The sequence below is a fragment of the Vulpes vulpes genome, chromosome 9, assembly GCF_048418805.1.
Source record: "Vulpes vulpes isolate BD-2025 chromosome 9, VulVul3, whole genome shotgun sequence".
Taxonomy (NCBI): Eukaryota; Metazoa; Chordata; class Mammalia; order Carnivora; family Canidae; genus Vulpes; species Vulpes vulpes.
This window is the reverse complement of record NC_132788.1, coordinates 2,456,931-2,478,549: the sequence shown is the minus strand read 5'-3', so window position 1 is coordinate 2,478,549 and position 21,619 is coordinate 2,456,931. Positions and strand designations below refer to the sequence as shown.

General features: G+C 59.3%; 1 protein-coding gene across 1 annotated transcript in view; it reads left to right on the top strand.

Annotated features, from left to right (window-relative positions):
* TWIST2 (twist family bHLH transcription factor 2) overlaps nt 1-21,275 on the top strand; it is a 50,894-nt gene extending 29,619 nt beyond the window's left edge. The window contains exon 2 of the mRNA XM_025984320.2: nt 20,564-21,275. The gene's annotated coding sequence lies outside the window, so the exon portion shown is untranslated. The remainder of the gene's footprint in view (nt 1-20,563) is intronic.
* Nucleotides 21,276-21,619: the final 344 nt, after the last annotated feature.

Here is a 21,619-nt window from a genome sequence, read left to right as displayed (position 1 = left end):
TGTACACCATATACACATGCACATCCAGACTCATGCAAACACTACATACACACACACCACATATACCACATACACATTCATGCACACACCACACATATTACGTACAAACCTATTCATGCACATTCACACACCATAACACTCATGCACACGGATACACACCACATACAGCGTACACAAGTGCATGCACATGCATGCACACATATGCACACACAATACCACACTCACTCATGCACATTCACACACCATATACAGTCCTGCACACACACTCCCATATACACTCATGCACACACACATACATGCACACGCACACGTGCCATATGCATACCACATGCATGCACACACACCACATGCACATACATGTACTTGCTTGCACATACACACCATATACACATCACATGCGTGCACACACTCACATGCACACACAGCACAGACACACTCACGCACACACACAGTGCCATGCTCACGTGTCAGGATTGCACCGGGAGTCAGGTTTCCAGTCCAGGCCTCTCTGGCTCCGAGTCTGCTGTCTCGAGGGGCTCCTTCCCCCCTCCCAGCAGGAGCCAGGCCCCGGCGGCAGTTCCGAGTTCTCAGCCGCCCTGACTACCTGCCGCAGGGCCGGCTCCCACCGCGGCCCCAGTAAATAAGACATCAGCTGGGAATCACATCACCGCTGTCCTCCCGTCTGTGCTGCGGCCCACGGAGAGGCAGAAGCCGTGGTCACTGGCCGTGCCAGTGTGCCCTGCCTTGCAGAGCAGACAGCGCTCTCGAAGCATGTGTAAATTTAATTTGGGTTTGCGTTGACTCATGTTATTATAATTTCAGAGCCTCTTTGCCTCTGCAGCCACCAACACGCAGCTCCGCTTCCCCCCTGCCCTGGCTTCGCCACCAGGAGTTAACGATCTGTAAAAACACTTGGGGAGAAAGCTCCTTGCAGGGCAGAGCTGTGTGCAACTCACAGGGTCGGGGGTCGTTGCCCCGGGCGACACCTTGAGCCCACAGGCCTGGACAGCTTGTGGTCAGCGTGGTTCCACTTTCTGCCTGGGGCACCTTGGGGACCTTGGAGGAGCACCATGGTGTCCTCTGGAACATTGTGAGGATGGGGCCGAGGACGCTTCCCGCCCACGGGGGCCGCCTCTGGTGGCCCGACTGTCCTGGCCGTCCCCAGAGCACAGGCGGGGGCCGGCGCAGGCCCGGGCCAGTGTAGACGGGCCCTTCACCACGTTACTCAGGGCAGGCATTCTCTGCTGATGGGAAATCCACTTCTGCTCCCTTCTGCAGCAGCTGCTGCTGCGGAGGAGCCCGGCAGGCCCACTTGACATTCAACAGGACAAATAAGAAGGGAAAACAAGAAGGGGAGGGCAGGAGACACCAGAGGAGGGATGGAGGCGGCTGACCTGGCCCCTCCATGGTGCACTGCTTCGGTTCCAATAGGAGGGAAGGATTGGGATTTTGAAGACAGAGCAGGAAAACATTCAGGGTGGGAGGGGAAGAGTTTTCTAGAAGCCTGGCCAGGGAAGACCTCTGGGCACAAGGAGGGGTGGACCCCAGCCCCCTGGGCGTTCAGAATGGGGTGGGGGGCGGACACATGGGCTGTGCCTCGTGCGGAGGCAGGTGGCCCTCCGGGGCGAACAGGTAAAAGGGGCCCGAGGGGCTCCTCCGGGTTCTCGCCGGCTCCCAGCGGCACGGCGCCCACCACCGTGGCTTCCTCTCCTGGAGCCTCTGTGACACGTCAGGAAGCGATGGCCGGGGAGGGGCGGCCTGCGGAGCCCGAGGGGAGAGCGGCGGGTCTGGATCCTGTCCATGCTTCCTCCAGCAGGACCTGGGGGACGGGCCTTCCAGCTGCTGTGGGCCTCCTGCCCTTCGGAGACCCTTCTGTTAACAGCAGCCCCTCCCCAGGACGGTTGTGAGGACCCTCGGTGCTGGACATCTGGGGAAACACAGCCTTGCTCGCCTTGGCCCAGTTCTTCCGAAGCACATTTTCAGAGGCCAGCTGCGCCCCCAACAGAATGGGTGAGCCAGCAGGGCTCCGGTCTCCTTGAGATTTTAAAAATCCATGAGCCCCCACCCCAGGGACCATGGAGACACCTGGGCCAGGTCCCCCCACTTCCACCGGGGAGAAGCGAGGTCCAGCTTGAAGACAAGGTGTGACCGAGGTCACTCAGCAGGCTGTGGAGAGGGGACAGGAGGGCCTCGCCTGGCCATGCTGGAAGCTTCTTTGCGAGGCAGCCTCATGCCCTATGTCAGGTTCTACAACTGGAGTTCTGAAATCCCTCTTGGTGTGGGGGGACCCCTGCTCTGTGCTGGCCACACCACAGGTGTCCAGGGGTGAGTCCTGGAGGAGTTTCCTAGGCTGAGGGCTGAGCAATTAGCAGGCCAGAGGGGTGTGGTTACCATGCACGTGCCCCCAGACAGGGCAGGGGTGGGGTGAGCAGTGCCGCCGCCCCCGCCCGGGTGCAGAGACCTGAGACAGGGCTGAGGCTGGTGCGGTGTCACCTCTCTTGCAGATAAAGGCTGAGATGCAGGGTCCCGGGGTGGGGCAGCCTCACCCGCAGTGCCGGTGCAGCGGGACCAAGGTGGGCCTCCCTTAGGGTCTGGCAGGTGGGGAGCCCACTCCCTGCTGCTGGCCGCAGCTCCCGGAGGAAGGTTCCAGAGCCTGAGCTGAACACACCCTGCTTTCTCTTCCCAAATCGGTGATTGGCCACTCCAACTCCCTGGTGGTGGATGAGGAAGCAGAGGGAGGCCAAGGGTTTCATCAACGGAGCTCCGTCTCCGTGGAAGAGGACGTGGCAGTGAAGGAGACGCACGGAGCTCACGCAGGCCCACCCTGCCTGTCGGGAGCCCCGGCGGCCTCGTGCTCAGGCCGTCTGAGGCCCGCCCGGCGCCCCGCCGAGGCCCTGGTTCGGCCCGTTTCATTTCGTCAGGCGAAAAGGTGGGAAATGAAGTGAAAAACCGGTCGCTTGTGGGTTTGTTGTGCACATTTGACCAAGGGAAGAGCATTTGATTTGTGACTCTGCCCATAGCGTCTGTACTTACGCCTGCCGCGTCGGCCCGGGGCCCAGCAGGACGTGCCTGGTGTCAGCAGAGCAGGTGGGATTCCGTGTGGGGATTGGGAGTGAGGGCGAGAATTCCCCATCGAGAGCTCCAGGAATCCCACAAACCGCGCTGTAACGGCTCCGGACCGCCCTGGGGGGAACGGAGGGGATATTGGAATATGTTAGGATCATTTTCGAAAGGCAGCCAAGGTGGTTTTTGCATTCCTCAAGTATGCTGGTAATCTTAGCCTACAATCGTATTGCTAATGAGTTTCCCACTAAGACATAAAATGTGTAGTGAACTTTGTCCCGAAGACCAGCAGACCGGCGCCCCTGGTGCACGCCTGCCAGGAGCCTCTCCTGGGGTCCGCGTCCCCCCTGGCCAGAAGCGGCATTAACCCCACGACCCCCGTAAATATACAAGGGCACAGCTTCGCTTAGTGTTAATTATGGCTTTGGCTCAACAATTAATACCTACCCTCGAGCCAGGCTGTATCGGAGGGGCCGTGGTTTCTGTCCACATCCTCCCATTGGCCCATGATATAAGGTGTGCAGGAGAATTCAGATTTCTCCTGAGCGGATGCCGTAGGGCTGCTGGTGCTGCAAACGTGGGCACAACGTGCACGGTGAGCCCCCATCCCGCCCTGAGTCCGCCTTGCTCACAGTTTGAGGGGCACACTTCCAGCTGTTTCCTGGGCCCACGGGGATGCAGGGGGTGTGCAGGATCCCGGCCACCATCCTGCTGTGTGACTCTGGCGCCTATGAGCTGAGCAGGGGCAGCGGGCCCAGGGGCAAGGCAGGGAGGCGTGTGACCCTGGAGGGGCTGTGTGTTTGGTCAGCGGGAGCTCTGTCTTCAGCACGGAGTCCCAGCAGCACGAGAAGCTTCTCCGGGACAGAGGCGTCAAGTGACGTCCCGTTGCCCAACCTTCCCATCAAGGGTGGAAGCGAAGTCCCGGAGGGAGAGCCACCAGGAAAGCGAGGGAGAAGCGTCTCGCCCAGGCAGCCCGGAAGATGGAACTTAGTGCATTAGCGACACCCGAGAATACGCGTGAACGATGCACGGGAACCCCGGGCACAGGTGCCAGAGGCCTCCGAGAAGGGCCCGTCCGCTCAGGCGGGATAGAACCGTCTTCCGCGTGAGGCGCAGGAGCCTCCCCCGGAAGCCTGAGCCCTCAGAGAGCCACACCGCCGCGCGCCCACCGTGGCGAGCCCCCTGGAGTCACGGGTCCCTGTGGAGCTGTCACACTGGGGACCCCGTGCTGCCATCCTGGGAACCAGGTGGCCCGTCACGTCGAGGACGGAGAGGAAAGCGAGGCGACGCCTTCCAGTAATACCCGACTACCCTCAGTGCCCCACATCGCCTCACTCAAACCGGGGTGCAAGCCAGGGGCCGGGACCCCACTGGCGCTTATTGATTACGTGCCGCTGTGTTCATCCCACTGGTTGCCTTTCTGTCTGTTTTAATGAATATTTTTAAAAAGCTCTTTCATGGGTCCCCTTCCCCGCCATCAGTCCCCCGGCCATTGCTTCTGCTACCTGTGAATTTTTCAGGAGTTTGAGCCCAACCTGTGGTAGAGGTTAGTGAAGTTAAATGACAGTTTCTTGAGGGACTGTCTGCTAATTATTTTGTGTTTTGAACCAGCCTTTATGAAAACAACCTGGCCTTGGCCCGTGGGGCGGACTCGGTGTAGCACCTGGACGTTAAATGTCTCCCTCCTGGCCCTCAGGACCCCTGCACCTGGGCAAGGCCATGTGACTAGTCCCAGCCAGTGAGCTTTGGGAGCAGGTGACAATAGCATTTCCAGGCCAAGTGCAGGAGAACCTGTGTGTGACACTCCAGTGTCTCGTCTGCTGCCCCCAAGGGACCAGGAGACCATATGTCCCAAACGACGCCTCTACAAGAGGGCGGAGACTCCGCCAGCCTGAGTCCTGAGTGGCCGTGTGGAGAGGCGCCCCCGCCACCCCGAAGGGGCGGGAAGAAGACGCAGGACGGAAGCGGGTCTTGCGTTGCGCCCGTGAGATGTGGGGGCCTGTTTGTTGTCGCCGTAGAGCCTCTCGTGCCCTGATGGAAACGCTCTGAGAGGAGAAGAAAGACAGTCTCGTACCTCACGGGCCCTGGAGCCTTGGACAGGTGCGCTCTGCGCTGTAAAACGGATATTTGCTGAGAAGCGTTGTCTGACGTGCATCATCTCCGATTCATTTCTCGGGGAGCTCGGTTCCGAAAGGCACTTTTCACTCAAGTCTTTTGCAAATCATAAAACTTTTCCAGGGTGTAACCATGGCTTCTGTTATTTGTTTGCTAAATGTGGATCTCTGTCTACACCAGATCTCCTTAAAGTAACTCACATTCGATGGTGAGAACGTGCGGTCGCTTCGCGCTGCCCCTTAAGCATCGCTGACTCCTTATCTTTGGCTCAAGATGTATTGGCTCGTTTTCGAGCCTCTGCCTCCGTTCCGAGTTTGGTCGGAGCTTTCTTTCCTCCGTATGTGCTTGCAGGGTAGTGTTTTATTTTAAAGTGGATTCGTCCTGAATTCCTTGAGACTACACAGAACATCTGTATCACATCTATTTATTGACAAAGCTTGATTAAAGAGCATCTAGAGGGGAAGGTGGATTTCTGGATGTAGGATTGAAAGTAGAAGACTGGTTTCCCTTATAAACACTGACGTTGACACCGCTCTCTGGATTCGTGGGGCCTTTCTTGGCAAAAGATGTTATTATGGAATGTTAAGCCAGAGTCCAAATGATAATTAAATGCATTAAAAATGTGCAGATAAGGGAGAGGAGATTCGCACATGAGAAATACCCAGCAAATATCTGGACCCTTCGGCTGCTCAGTTCTGACACTGGTTCCTTGGTTTTATTTTCTGCCTCTGGATCTCCACTCTGCTGTCTTTCAAATAGAAGTAATTGCTTCTGGCTTCCAAACTCAGGAACCTTTTTGCAATCCCTGGAAAAAATACACAGCTACACGATCCCCATGTGCACCTGTGAGCCCCAGCCCATCAGCCCAGGCGGATGCTGCGAGAGAGGAAGAAGCCAGGAGTGTTCTTTGACATGTGAGTGATCAGAAATGTTCTTTTAAGAAGAGGGATTCCAATGCCTTCCTGGGGTACCTCCCAGCTGCCTACTTCCCAGTGCTGTAGCAGGCCCAGGGCGCCAAGAGGTTCCGCATCCATCCGCTCTCAAATCCTCGCCATCCCGGAGCTCCTGGATTCAGCAGAGGGTTGTGGAGGCAAAGAAGCCATGTCTGCAAGAGTAGCTGGGGCTGACCCAGTGGTCACTGGATGCCCTCAATGGGCACTGGCTTCTGTGTGATGGGCCGGTTAGAAGCAACATGAATATCTAATATCCACCCCCAAATGGTGACATCAGTAATGGCTGGAGCAAACTGGGGACAAAGGTGACCCTCCTTAGAGGAGAACGGGTGGGGGTGTGTCTGCGTTTATACGTGGTGTACGTGTCTATGGTGTATACGCTTGCAGCATATATGTGCACGTCTGTGGTATGTGATACTGTGATAGACACACACACGTTTACTTATTGTCTATGTGTCCAGATATATAAATATGAAAGGCACTAAAGTCACTGCCAACCTGGCATCCCTGTGTCTCCTGGGTCTAGACAGAGCTCCGTGCACGCTCTGCAGGGTAGATATTTTTCCCAAGCATTTCAAAGGAAATTCTATTTGTATTTGTACCATAAAGTCAGACGATTTGATTTATTTAATGTGCAATATACAGACACCCCGAGTCCTGATGAAATCAGTACATGTGACATGGAGCAGGGTTTTGTTCCCTCCCACACCACTGGCCTCCTTTGCGACTGCTCCGAAGCTGAGTGCACTTGGGGCAGATCTAACATTAAGTGAGCATCTGCCGTGTGCCAGGTGGTCACTCCCCTGTGGGACAGGTAAAACCAGCCCATTTGGTAGGTGAGAAAAGTATTGGAAAGGAGACATGGCCAGGCTGCACGCTCGCAGACACTGGCCACGGAGCATTGCAGGACGGGATGGCGTCAGGCCCGGGTCACACCTGCTGCGCAAGGCAGGAGCCCTCCAGAGCCAGGCAAAGGTCGGGACTCCCCCATCACGACATCCAGGGAACGTTTTAGTTTATTTCCCAATGCCTCGCTCCCAGAATCCCCTTGGGGGAGGGGTCCTGAAGAGCAAGCGATTTCACGAAGCCCGTAGAAACACAGTCTATATACTGCGCAAAGAAATGGTGGATCACTTAGGGTTTTTTTTCCCCAGAAGTGTGTGTGCATGCTCATCATTTCTCATTTTTTTTCTTATCCAAAAATATTTTGAAAAGAAAGAATGGGCTTATTGGAGTAGGTTGTAATACATAAATGAAGAATTTCAATCCAGGGATATTGAGTTTTTTTAGAAATTGGGCAATAAAGAGCATGTTCCTGTATCTCGTGACTTGAGCCTGGGGGCGGAGAGCCGTCTGGGAGGGGGGCAGTGCTCTTTAAACCGTTGCATCGCGGGCTAGGCCGGGAAGGCTCTGGGGAGTACCTGTTCTCCCAGGCTGTGCCCTCCCGTCGTCCACCGCTGTCAGAACTGCACCGGGATGGGTGACTCCTTTTCAGGCCTACAACGCACACGCCCCGAGGCAGGGGACCGTGCTGCTTCTTTGTGGGCTGATAAGACTGCGTGGGCACCCGCGCAGAGGCTGGCAGAGGCTTCGGGATCCCATGCAGACCAAAAGCGGATTGTGCACTGACGGATCATGAAATTAGAAGTATAAGCCTCAGAAATGAAATGCTGGGAATCATAGCTCTTCGTCTGAAAGAGTCCGGTGGACGCCCTTTCGGGAGAAAATATAACACACTTCCCAGAGGCAGCGCCAATGTCAAGGGCTTCAAGATCAGTGGGGTAACCCTGACTGTGTCCGGAGGGTCACCCCCCTCGGCCGACAGCAGAGCCTCCCTGTGACACCATGGGCCCTGCTCCCTCGCCCGGAGGTCCTGGCTGCCAGAGCACTGAGCCGGGCATCTTCCCAGACCTAACACCCGCCTTGTCGTGTTCACGCGGGGGCCGTAGCCTCTTTGCCTTGCCAGTGTGGCTCTCGGCCTGGACTCCCGTCTGTGTGTCCTGCCCCGGTGATACAGGAGGGTGACCACGTCACCCTGCAAGAAGGAGGCGGGGTGGTGAAAGGCATGGAGACAGAGGCCCAGAGATAGAAGTGAAGTTCAGAGGTCGGGGTGACCCTCTGCGGGCTACGGCCGCGTCACCCGGGGAGCTGGGAGGCCAAGGACGTGCACGTTCTCCAGGGGGAGTGACTGGTCCAATAAGCCCCGCTGTCCTGGGTCTTTGCCGCCTCCGTCTCTGCCTGGCTTGTCCCTGGAGGGACCTGCGTGCCCCCCGGGCACCTGCGCGAGTTAGCAGCCGCTCACTGAGTGTGGGCGCCGCGTACCTGGCACGTGAGGTGGCACCGCGGCCAGTCGGTCCGTGGACCCCTGACCCATTCTTCCCTCTGTCCGTGAGGCTGGCCGCTCCTCATTCTCCAGCTCCTGCCCTCGAGGCGCCCCAGAGGCCCGGCTCCAGACGGCGGCCCAGGGCGGCTCACGGCCCACCCGCACCTACCCACGAGCAGGCCCTACCTGAGCGGGACCGCGTCTTCAAGCTTGCGTGCGTGCCGCTGGCTTCCAAATACGCCGTGTGTCCCACCAGAGGCCAGTGTGAGTCCCCGGGGGCTGGCGTTCGCGAACGTGCAATAGATCCGAAGTCACTGAGTCCCGGGCTTGGGAAGCGAATGTCCCTGTGGCTGAAGGGGTTGCTTAGCCAAGGCCACGTCCACGCACCCGGGGCATCTGCAGGGCGCTGCTCCCCCCCCCGCCCCCCCGCGGTGTGCTGTTGGATTTTCCAGGTGCATCGCCCCTGCCAAGTGTCCGCCAAAGCCAGGGTTCCCAGAGGTGGGAAGGACCGGGGATCTGAGCATAGCAGGCGCCCTCCCATCACTTAGGAAGGATTTGGGATTCTTCTGAATACGTATGAGCATACGCCTGATGTTACTACAGCCGTGGATCTTCTCCGGGTCACTCAAGGAAATCGATTTAGGTGTGATCGTTTCTGTAAACGGTTTTGCATTTTGAAAGTCGCCTGCTTCTCCGGAGGTTAATTTTGGGAACTAAACGCTGGTGGCAGTAGTTTAGGGAAAGCTCATCGTCAGAGCTGATCCGTTCCTGGAAACGGGTTTATATCCCCGTTTTTCACTGTCCAAGGGAAGTCGTCTCAGGAATGTTCTTTCATGGTTAAAATTAGAACTACCCTAGAATCCCGCAATTGCGCCACTAGGTATTTGCCCAAAGGATATAAACATACAGATTCGAAGGGACACCTGCACCCCGATGTTCATAGCAGCATTATCAACAGTAGGCAAACTGTGCAAAGAGCCCAGAAGGCCGTGGGCTGATGAATGGATGAAGAAGATGGGGGGGGGGGTGAGTGTGTGTGTGATGGAATATCACTCAGCCGTCAAAAAGAGTGCAGTCTCGCCATCTGCAATGACGTGGTTGGACCTAGAGGGTATTATGCTAAGTGAAGTCAGTCGGCCAGAGAAAGACAATCATGATTTCACTCACATTTCGAATTTAAGAAAGAAAACAGATGAACACAGGGGAAGAGGGAAAAGGGGGAAAAAAGGAGAGGGAAACAAGGTATAAGAGACGCTTAGTGACAGAGACCAGACTGAGGGTTGATGGGGGCAGGTGGGTTTCAGGTGGGGAGGGGACCAGGTGTGATAAGCACCAGGTGTGTACTAAGTGATGCATCACTGACGTGTACTCCAGGAACGACTGTCGCACCATGTGGGAGCTACCTAGGATATGAATTTTATTCTTATTATTTTTTAAAGATTTTATTTATTTATGCATGAGAGACACAGAGAGAGAGGCTGAGACACAGGCAGAGGGAGAAGCAGGCTCCATGCAGGGAGCCCGACATGGGGCTCGATCCCGGGACCAAAGGTGGCACTAACCCGCTGAGCCACCCAGGGATCCCCTTTTTACTATTTTTTAAAGACTTTTTAAAAAGATTTTATTTATTTATTCATGAGAGACAGAGAGAGGCGGAGACACAGGCAGAGGGAGAAGCAGGCTCCATGCAGGGAGCCCGACGACGACGTGGGACTCCATCCCAGGACCCTGGGGTCATGCCCTGGGCCAAAGGCAGATGCTCAACCACTGAGCCACTCAGGCGTCCCATAGAATTTAAATTTTAAAAGGAAATTTAAGAAAGAGGGAAAGGTTCTTTCACACATCTGGAGTCTGTGGTCCCCCCCAGAGACGAGGTGGGGCACGCGGCGGACACGGGGAGTCTGGGTGGCACCCCGAGGTCTTGGGTCCTCCGCTGTGTGGCCAGCGCGGTGTCTGCCTCCCGAGCCTCCGAGTGTTAGTGTTGAAATGTGGCCGCGGGGACAGCTCCGGGAGGGCATGTTTGGGGGCCAACGGCAGAGCCCTCTGGGCAGCGTGGGGCCCGACCTGCAGGAGCCGAGGCGACATTCCTAAGGCGCCCACCTGCCCCTGACGGTCCTTGGCCTTCCCGAGCTCACCTGTGACCCCACCTGCCAGGTGCGGCCCAGCTCCTCTCTGGGGGGCAGGCTTCCCTCCCGCAGGGCTGCTGCCAGCTGGCGCCCCCCCGTGGGCTCTTCAGGGACCCACCTGCCGCCTCCTCTCCCTCTGCTCCCCCAAGTGTCCGCATCCAGTCTGTATTGGACAGGGAGCACGGAGCTGGGGCAGTGAGCCCCGGGTCTGGGTTCGAATCCAGCCAGAGCCAGTTAGCTGTTTCCTCATCATCCCTTAGAGGGCAGGGCGACGTCGGCCTCGCTCAGAAGCTGCGTGTGAAGCCCCCCGCCCCCTCCCGGGGGTCGGGGCTGGACATCCTGCTGGGTGGACCAACCCGACCTCGGGGTGTCCTGCAAACACCTCCACCTCAGCCCTGCCAGCTCTGCTCTCGCTGTGCCTCCACCCTGCCAAGCAACTTCTCTCCTCTTCTCTATTTTGTTCCGGGGGTCACGACCCCTCCTGTGGTCACCGTCCCCTGCCCGGGGCCCTGCTGGTGGGTGTCTCGCCTCCTAGCAGTCCTTGAGGCCCACCCCACAGCTACCCGTGAAAAGCAAGCCTGGTCACACCAGCATCCCTGACACTTCACACCGCCCCCCCATCGTGGCCTTGTGGGGTCCTGCCCCCCAGACCCCTCCCCAGAGTCGCAGCTCTCCATTGCCCCCAAAGCCCCCTTTCCTCCCCACCTAAATATGCCCTGGGGTATAGGGCATTCCTCCCCCTGGGGGACTAGAGGTCCCGAAAGCCCCAGCTCCAAGCCCCCTTCTGTGAGGAGCTCCCCCGACCCCGGGCCCACCCAGAGGTGTAACGTCGCCTCCTCTGCCTTGACCACGTACGTCCTCATACCTTTATCCTGGCGTGCGTTCGACCTTGCTGTAATCATTAGGTTTGTCACATGTGCTTCTCTTGTACGGCCCATAGTTGTAGATCTTGTGTACTTTCGTTACACCTTTATTAGAACATTTATTACGTATTTGTGCCGATAGCTTCTGTTGTCGTCTGTCCCACGAGGGCTGGTGTGGGACAGGCAGCAGGTTGGACTCACGACATGCATCCGACTGGCAGCCTGACATCAGCGGACCTTGGGTTCCTTTGCCCTTGAACCGCCGCCGCGGTCCCCGGGCATCCTCATCTGTCAAGTGTGCAAAGACATTCATTAGGTCAGTGTTCCTTGGTCTGGACCCACGTGACAGGTGTAGGAATGAGGTCAGTCGTACGGGAAGGGATTTCTGTCTCGGGCCTCGGGGCTAAGTGGACCTGAGTTCCGGGGCGATTCTGCGCCTGCCTGGTGACTTGGCCTAAGTCACCTTCGCCCGCAGGTCCCAGTTCCTCGTCTCTGCGGTGACGTCACCGGGTGGGTCAGCCCCACAGGCACTTCTTGCGCCACCAGCCTGCAATCGGGCCCCGCAGGCTCGTTTTTCACACCACCTTCTTTTGCTAGTGGGTTTTATTTGGAAGCTAAAGTTAGTGACATCTGGAGAAATCATAATTCACCGGTCGAGGTAGTTCCTGGATTTATTTGGAGGCCCCGAGGCCCGGGAGGAGGCTGCCCCCTCCTATGACCTGGTTACTCGGGACGGCCTCTGAGCTTGAGGGTCCCCTTTGCAGTGTCCTGTGACTCATGGAGGAGGAATGGGAAGGCCTCCCCCAGAGGAAGGCTGGACAGGATCAATACTGGGAGTCACTGGCGTGGACACGGGGCTTCCTGCCACAGCTCCCTCGGGAACTGAGAGAGCCGGCCTGGAGCGCCCTGGGGCCCCAACTCCCCGAGGCAGAGGGAATCCGTAGGCAGAGGCAGGCTGCTCTCAGGAGCACTGCTCCTCGGCAGCCGGGCCACCCCAGACACCGTCGGCTACGGTCCCCGAAGCCAAGGCCAAGGACAGAGATGGAGACAGAGACGGAGAGAGCTCTGCTTCCAAGTTGGCGAGAGACTCCTACGCCCCCGAAGGAGCCAGGCCAACAGCTCGCCGCAGCCGCCGGGGAGCCGCGCAAGACGAGCCCCGGCCCCACGAACACGGGCATTCCAGGCGGGATTCCTCGTCCTCACGCACGGCAGGCGGGCGGGGGGTCAGACTCCTGAGCCGTGGAGCTAGGGGCGGGGGTACAGCCTGAGCTCACCCTTCGGCCCCCGCCCCCGTGACCCCGGCCCCGGGCCCTGAGTGCGGGTGCCCCGCACAAGGGGCGTCTGTAAGGCCGGGCTCCCATGGGAGCGAGAGTGGCCCGAGGGCACGGCCTGTGCGGGCCTCCCAGCAGCCTTCCCAGACGCCTCAGCGCAGCCCGGACCAGGGGACGTGGGGCCGGGCTCCCGGAGGTCCCCCCGGAGCTGTGCCGCTGCCCCAGCAGCAGAAGCCCATCAGTCCGCAGGTGTCCCGGGAGCCTTGCGGGTGCGACAGGGGTGTCCCAGCCACTGGCCATTCCTGGGAAAGGGGAGTCTTGGGGGGGCATAGGCCAGGCCCCCCCAGCAGAGAAGCCCCTGGATCGCGCCCCTGGCCTGCTTTGCAGAGTGCTGTGGCCTGTGAGAGCCCGTGGCCGTGGCCTCCCTCCGACTCTGGAGACGGGCCCGGAGGCCAGCAGAGAGGGCCCAGGGTGTCCTGCCTGTCGGAGCCCCGGCTTGGCCCAGGGACAGCGCACAGGCCACCCCGTACCAGACAGGGACCCCGGGGTGGGGGTGGGACCCAGGCAGGAGGGCAGGGAGCCAGAGGAGCCTTGTACAAATCTTACAAGATTTGGGTTTGCCTCAGCGAGGACAGTTTGCCTTTTACCCCCCCCACCTCGCAGCTCCACCATCATCCCCCAGGGGTGCTCACTGGGTCCTCAGAAAACCCAGGTCAGGCAACAGAGTGTGACCTGCGAGGGGACAGCCGGGTTCCTGCCCTCTGACTTAGAAGCGGATTCTTTGTTGTTTGCCATTGAGACTTCTCTATCCTTCTGCCCCTCTGGACCCTAGAACAGGTGCACAGAGGTTGGCAGGGAGGGGAGGGGGCCTGGGCCGTGAGGTTAACCCCCTCTGCCCCCTGGGGACCCCTGTGTGCTGGACCCCACCCAACAGCCAGCAGCCAGCAGGGGCGGCTGCATCTCTGCCTTTCAGGCCAGCCAGGTGAGCCTGGCACCTGCCCCTGGCAGGTCTGGGCCCCTGTCTGCCAGGGGTGGTCCGTTTGCACCCGACTAGAGCTGCCCGCAGATCCGACCTGGAAGGAAGCGGCACATTCTCTCCTCTGAAAGCAAAGCCTCTTATATCCTGCGTCTCGGGACAAGGCATTTGTCACAGGGACAGCCACCGGGGCAGGGCGGCACTGGGGAGTGGGCTCGTGCCGGCCCCTCATTAGCCGCTCATGCTGGCGGGGCTGCCCAGTGCCACCCTGCATGCACAGCCGCCCCGCACCCAGAGCCCAAATTCTCTGAAGAGAAGGCGCAAAGCCCCTCAGCTGCACAAGTGACCTCAGAGCCTCCAGGGCCTGTCACTGGCACCCCTGCTGCCCTTCCCTTAGGGGTAGTGGTGGTGGGGGTCACAGGCTGGCTGCACAGCTGTGTCCACTTTGTGTCCCCCTGGCCCCTGCCTGTGTATCTGGGGCTGTCAGGCAGAATTACAGGGGCCTCAAGGCCTGGCCCCCTGCCAGGGAGATGGCCCCCAACAGGGAGCATCAGGGTGCCCGCATCCTCTCCCAGCCTAGTCCCCGACTGGTTATGTCTCTGCGCGTCACGGCGGGTCTCGGCTGCAGCAGCTGACCTTGCTGACCTGGGGCGTGCACGCCGCAGCCTGGGCGTGCTCAGCTGTTCCTGGTTGTCTAGGGGCATCTTCGAAGAGCTGGGGATTTGGCAGAGGGTAGACGTTGATTCCTGCTTCTGCGTCCTCGTGAGCTCCGGTGCGATGCGGGTGCTGCTGGCAGAGACTTGGAAGGCATGAGTGGAATGGAACCCGGTAGAGAGAGGGTCCTAGACGGCGGCTGGCACGTCACTCCTGCACCAGCATCACGCTGGGGTCCAGCCGATCTCTTCACTGCAGGCCTCTTTCCATGAGTGTTTATTGAGCACCTACTGTGTGCCAGGCGGGGACCCAGCTGGGGAAGAAACAGCAACCGGCCCTCTCGGGTGACCACAGTGTTTGACACGAGCCAGGTGAGGCCCCAGGCCTCTGTCGTGCTATGGCTCCCTGAACCCCCACAGCACCGGGGGGGGGGGTGGGCGTTTCTACAGATGCACAGACTGAGGCCCAGAGAGCTGAAGCCACTTTCCCAAGGCCACAGGGGCCGCGGGTGGCAGCGCTGGGATTCAGCTCGAGGCCTGAGCTCAGTTCCTGTCTTCCCAGGAGCTTCCAGAATGTTCGTGGCTTCACACTCCATGCCTCAGGATCTCCGGAGCTCCGAGCTCCTGACCCCTTCTTGCACCACATTTCCGAATACCAGCCGACCAGCATTCCTGGAGCAAACCCTTCTGGGTTATAAGGAAGAGATTCTTCAAATCCACAGCTTGGCTTGGTTTGCTGACGTCCTACTGAGCGTCTCTGCATTCGGAGTCACGGGTGGCAGGACCTGGCCTTGGGTTCTTACGCCCTTTGGACAGGAGTCAGAGTGGTGTCTCTTCGGCATTTTATGGGGGAGGCTGTGCATGGTGGGGGGAGGGGGGGGCCGCATGGAATATTTTCTACCCGCCTCGCAATTTTGCCTTGAACTAAGACTGCTCTTAAAAAAAAAAAAATAGCCCTCAGCAAAATAAACAAACTGTAAAAATAAATAAAATAAGATGAGAAGTGTCTCCTCATCTGCAAATTCTGGAACAGCTTAGGCAATACGGACAGAAATGACCGGGTTCCAGAAGATTCTCCTTTAATGCTCTTGTAAAGCCGTCTGGTTCCGGATTCTTCGCAGGGCAGATACAGATCTTGCACCACCTGGTCAGCTTGCCTTAGAGATGTTGGGAGGTCCGACTTCTCCGTGAGCGAGCTTGGTGAAGAGTGGGAAGCCGGCGTGGCGGCCGCGGCTGCCTGGGGCGGCCTGTGTGCGGTCCTGCCGCCCCCACGCCCCCCCCGCCCCCGGCCCTGGGCTGGCGGGAGCGTGGGCTCCTGGGGCCCCCAGAGGCGGCCGCGCTTTCCCCTCGGCCTCCGAGGCGTCTCCTGCCCGCGCTCGTGCCTGCTGGCGTTGCGGCGGGACCACGGGTAGGTGACCGCCTGCAGTCAGAGGCCCACGTCCTCGTCTGCGTGGAGCCCCGTTCCCGGGAGTGTTGCCCCGCAAGTGGCCGCGGGGGGCTGCGTTTTCCGAGGCCCCGACCGCCCTCCCCTGTTTCTTCTGCTCCCCGACATGGTCCCGGGGGCCTCCTCTCCACGGAAGGGCCCGGCCTGGGATGGCCCGTCGGCAGGTGGCCGCCCCCAGGAAGCCACCCGGGGCTGCTCCTGCTTTGCTTCCTTTCCCGTGTGGAAGCGCGGGCGGCGTTCGGAGCTCCCGGGGCCCAGAAGCGCCTGCTGGGGGGGCACGGCCGCCCGCGTCGTCAGCTGTGGACCAGGACCAGGACCCCTGTTCCTTTGTGTCTGGGACCGTCAGCCCTCCCTGCGCATGGGGACACTTCCCTCGGCCCCTCGCTCGTGGCTGCGTCTCCTCCTCCTTCCACATTCTTGGCCTTTTGCTCAGAGGCTGGAGACCTCGGTGACTCAGGGTCTGGTTTATTGATCGCTTTTCATCAGTGGCTATTTATTCTGCTTCCATTGCTTAAAACACATTCCACTTCCCCGCTTTCCGCCATTCCCCAGAGCCCTCTCCTTGGTTCCTGCTTGGTCCTTCCCTCCGTGCAGACGTTCCTGGCGTCTCTCCAAATGACAAATCCCGCTGCTCCGAAAGCTTGTGCCTGAGCCCCGGGCCATTTGGGAGACACTCAGTCCGCCGTCTCCCCGCCGTGGTCCACAGCCGCCTGACGTGAACCATCCCTGGTTTTCTTCTCGTATTTACGGCCCGTTGGATAGATGTCAGCGAGTGGGAGCTGTGCCTCCAGCCAGCCCCGGGGAGCCGTGTTCAGATGGTCAGGAGGCTGTGTCCAGGCCCGGGGAGGGGACCGAGGGCCCCGCTGAAGAACGGTGCTGGGTGACTGTCTGGGGGGGGTTCTGGCCGTGTGGGATGGGCAAGACCCACCAGGGTAGGTGGCGGTGCTCTGCTCCCCCGCCGGCTTCATTACTATTCATCTCCACAGGGCACATTCCCCCCCAGCACCCCTGCAGAGTTGGGGGCCGTCTTTGTTTTTGGCGTAGTGACTGGGAGGAGAGAGACCACAGGTGGCAGCAGGAGCGGACTGGCAGGTGGTGGCCCTTCGAGTGACCTGGACAATGTCAGGGCCCTTGGAGGCACACTCCTCCACTTTCATGCTGAAGGGGGTAGTGAGGGCCAAGGCAAGTCCCCAATGGCCAGGCCCCGGGTTTCTGTGGGCAGTTCCTGGCTTCCTGAACCTCCCCATTCTCCCCCTCCAGCCTCCACTGGCAAAATCGCAGGGCAGTGTGTGTGTGTGTGTGTGTGTGTGCACGTGCACACGTGAATGCTATACTGACGACCAGAGATCACACATCTGTGCCCACTTCCCTCCACCTTTATTCCCTGCCCTGCTTTTTTTGGCAGCCCAGCAAAGTTCAAGGTACTGGGTCCCTTCCCTTTCTGGCAGCAGAGGCTTACTTGCATTTCCTTTAAAAACTTTGTCCCTGTCTACACTGGGTTCTAGTTGTTTTCAAACATGTTTCTTCTCCCCTGTTAGATTTCTCTGGTTCATTTCTGGGCTTTTTAAACAACTAGTAGCATTTATGGCACATGATAGATGCTCAGTATATGTTAGAAAGATGGATGAAAGGATGGATAGAAAGAAGGAGGGGTGGATGGGTAGATGGACGGAACAGTGGGTGGATGGAAGGGTGGGTGGAAGAGTAGATGGGAGAATGGGTGGGGAGATGGAAGGATAGATGGAAGCATGACTGAATAGATGGAAGGATGGGTGGATGGGTAGATGGAAGGATGGGTGGGTGAGTAGGTGGAAGGATGAGTGGATCAGTAGATGGAAGGGTAGGATGGAGAGATGGAAGGATGAGTGGGTAGATGGAAGATGGGTGGGTGGGTAGATGGAAGGATGGGTGAGTGGGTAGATGGAAGGATTGGTGGGCAGATGGAAGGATAAGTGGATAAATGGAAGGATGGATGGCTGGGTAGATGGATGAGTAGGTAGATGGAAGATGGGTGGGTGGGTAGATGGAAGGATGGGTGGGTGAGTAGGTGGAGGGATGAGTGGATCGGTAGATGGAAGGGTAGGATGGAGAGATGGAAGGATGAGTGGGTAGATGGAAGATGGGTGGGTGGGTAGATGGAAGGATGGGTGAGTGGGTAGATGGAAGGATGGGTGGGCAGATGGAAGGATAAGTGGATAAATGGAAGGATGGATGGCTGGGTAGATGGAGGAGTAGGTAGATGGAAGATGGGTGGGTGGGTACATGGATAGATGATAGGTGAATGCTTAGATGGAAGGGAAGGGGGAGTGGTGGGTAGATTTATGGATGGACGGTGGGTGGGTGGTGGGTGGGTGGATGCGTGGAAGGCCTTATAAGACACTCTTCCCCCTTCAGCCCCCTGCCTCACTTTTTGGAGAGTTTGCGTTGGTGTTTCACTTCCGGGGTCAGGTCCTGGAAATGAGAGTCAATGCAGACCCTTTCCTGTGCGTTCGTGCCCAAGGGCGTGGGCGAGAGGAGTAGAGGCGCTCTCCCAGGGTAGCCGCTGCTCTGCAGCTCTGCCCGCCACCCCCCTCCTCTGCAAGGCAGGCAGATGCAGGGAGCGGACTGCACACAGGACCCAGCGCACCGTTTCAGGTGGCTGGTCCATGCGGGAGGCTGTCCTGGGCCCCAGCTGTTTCCTATTTGCTGCCGAGAGCGCTGCCCGGGTCCGCAGACGTGGCTGGGGTCAGGGCGACATCAAGGAGGCCAGGCCCACGGGCTCCCGGTCAAGAAGACTAGGGAACCTGCCCCTTTCTGCCCGCGCCCTGGGCCCCGCGGGTGAGCACGCGGCACACCCTGAAGTCACCACTGCTGGGGGACGGACGGCCTCTGTCGTTTCTTGTTCTTCACGGACGGTCCGTGTTTCCCCTTGGAGGGCTGGCGCAGCTCATATATCAAAAACTGTTGTAATTATTCCCTCCCTCGGAGGAAGGCTCCCATTCAGCTTTCTCTCGCTGCCCCCCGAGTAATTATCTAATTACAACCACATTCTCCGAGAGCGGCCGTTGACTCTGTGCCGGGGCTGCTCAGGAAGGCCCGCGTGGGTGGGGTGCTGGGGGCTGGAAAGAAGGGAAGTGTGCGCGGAAACACGCCGCGTGTCTGGGGGGCCGTGTGTCTGAGCGTCCTCAGACCTTTGTCCTGGCTCAGCGGGGGCTTCTGGAGGTCTCTGGGGCTCTGCGGGGAGGGAGCTGGGGGGACAGGGACAGGAGGAAAGGGCGTGATGCCCCCTGTGCAGGAGCATCAGGGACACACACCCCCCGATGGAGACGTCACTCACTGCTCTATCCAAAATCCTTCGTGTTTTGGTGCCTTTACACATCGTGGTCCCAGGACGTGGGGTGCCTGTCCTCCACCTCCACCGCTCGTCCTGCAGGGACATTCCTCATGCCGACCCTTCTCCTTGGTAAAGCCATTCCTGACTCCTCCCGACCCCAGGCCCCTGCCGGCCTCAGGCAGCCCTCCTTCCTCCTCCTCCCCCCCTCATTCTCCCCTTCCTCCCCTCCTCCTCATCTCCTCCTCCCTTCCTCCTCCCTTCCTCCTCCTCATCCTTTCCTCCCCTCCTCCCCCTCCCATCTTCCCCTCCCCCTCCTCCTCCCCTCCTCCTTCTCCTTCTCCCCTCTTCCTCCTCTTCTTCCTCCTCGTTCTCCTCCTCCAGGCTCAGCCCTGAGGTCTGCAGCCGCCCCCCACGGTGCATCAGGGCGAAGGAAGGCCCGTCTCATGGGCCAGCTCACCCCCACTTCCAGGGCAGCCCTGGCACAAAGGGGGCCCTCGGGGGGATCTCGATGCATCGACTTGTCTCGTCTGGTTGTGACGTTGATCTGGCCCCATCGTCCGCCCTCCCGAAGTAGAAGTGCACACCCTGTGTGTCAGGCCCCGGGGGAGGCACTGAAGGCGGGACCCAGAGCACCCCACAGCCAGCCTTAAAGGCTCCCTAACAGGGTTCAGGGGCTCCTGGGGAGGATGCCATCCTGGGGTCCCACAGGGCCAGGCCATCAGCAGCCCCCCACCCCCAGAATGGCCGGTGACAGGTTGGAAGTCGCCTGAGCCACGAGCTGCCACCCTGGGGCAAGGTGTGAGCCACCGTCCTCAGACTCCCCTGTCGGCACGCAGATGCGGGACATCTCCAGCAGGCGTAGGGTCCTTGACCGGACACGCCGGCGGGGGTACCCCCTGGCCCCCAGGGGTTCCCACCCCCGGACCCCCGACCTCAGGCTGGCCATGGCCACATGTGGGTGAAGCGGGTGATCACGCAGCCTGCCCCGAGCTGTGCCCAGTGCATCCTTTCTGGCCAGCGTCGGGCGCACATGCGGCACCGCGGGAGTCGGGGACCCCACTCCTGCATTCCCCGTCTCTGCCACCCCCCAGTATTCCTCTGACCTCCCCCGCCCAGGCTGCAAGGTCAGCTGGGCAGGGGCGGGGGGGGTCTGGGGGAGAGCGTGGCCCCGTCTGCACCACTCCTGACCCGAGGCCTCGCAGGCCCTCCCCATGGGCCGTGCTGGGGCCGCAGGGCTCGTGGGCGGGATGCGCTGCACGGTCACCCGCGGGCCTGTGGACGCCCCTCACAGGGGGGTGCCAGAGGCACGAGTGACCGCGGGATGAGATGGCCCCGGCCTGCACGCACACCACACGCCACACACACCCACGTACACACCACACGTGTGCCACACACGTACCCACAGCACACACACCCCCACCTGCACGCAGTGGGGTCTCACCCGCCTCCTCCGTGTCTTGCAGGCTGTCCTGTGGGGCCGAGGCTCAGCGGAATTGGGACGCCTCCTCGTCTGTCACTTCTGAAACCTGAACGACCTCAAGGGGGCCGCCCAGCCCGCTCTCGGCACAGCGTTCAGACAAGGGGACGGCAGCATGGAAGGGAAGACCCCGGACCGCGCCACCTCGTCCCCAGACACGGTCCCCACGCAGGGCGTGCCACTCGCGGTCCTCCTCGCCGGTGACATGCTCCTTGGCATCCTCGCCACTGTTTGGATCTTTTCTTCTGGGTTTTATTTTTTGTTGTTGTTGTTGGGGGGGAGGGGTGGATGTATTCTTTCTGAAAATCTCTAGATTCAGGAACATATTTACAAGGATTTAAATTTTGGATTTGTATTTCCTTCCAAGTGCCTTTTTAATGTATATTTTTTTAATAAAACAGAAATGCATTCCTGTACAATTCTGTTTAAACTGGACCAAGGCTCTCAGAAAAAGAACCTCGCGTTCCCCCGCCCCGCAGCCTCTGCATGACTGTTCCACGTAAGCCTGGAATCCTCCTCACACCTCGCCTCTTCTCTTTCTCCTGATTTGCTCAGCTAACCATTTTTAAAATATTTTCTGTTTCAGTGTATATGTTGCTTATTTGTTTTATTTATTGAGATATTTTTAACGAGCTCGGTGACTGCAACGTGGCTGTGTACCCCGCCCCCCTCCCAGGAATAATAAAGACGTCCGTGCAGCCCGGTCTTCCCTGTCCTGTTCTGTACCTCGCAGCACGGAGTCGGCCCGGGAAAGTCGGGAAAGGGACAGTCGTTTCGCTTTAGAAGGGACGAGAAAGGATGTGAGGCCGTTTATGTCGTGGGTCGTTGTAAAACGTTCTAGAAGCCGCCGTCCCTGACGCCGCGGTCCGAGTGGGACGGGCCCAGGCCTGGGAACGCGGGTGAGGCTGGCCTCAGCCCCTCCGTGGGTCCGGCTCCTCGGCGGCTGCCTCCCCCGAAGCACCCGCCGCTCTCCAGACCATGTCCCGGTGGTGAGATGGAGACCGTGTCCCTCGGGTGTCCCATCCCCGCTGTCCGGGGTCAG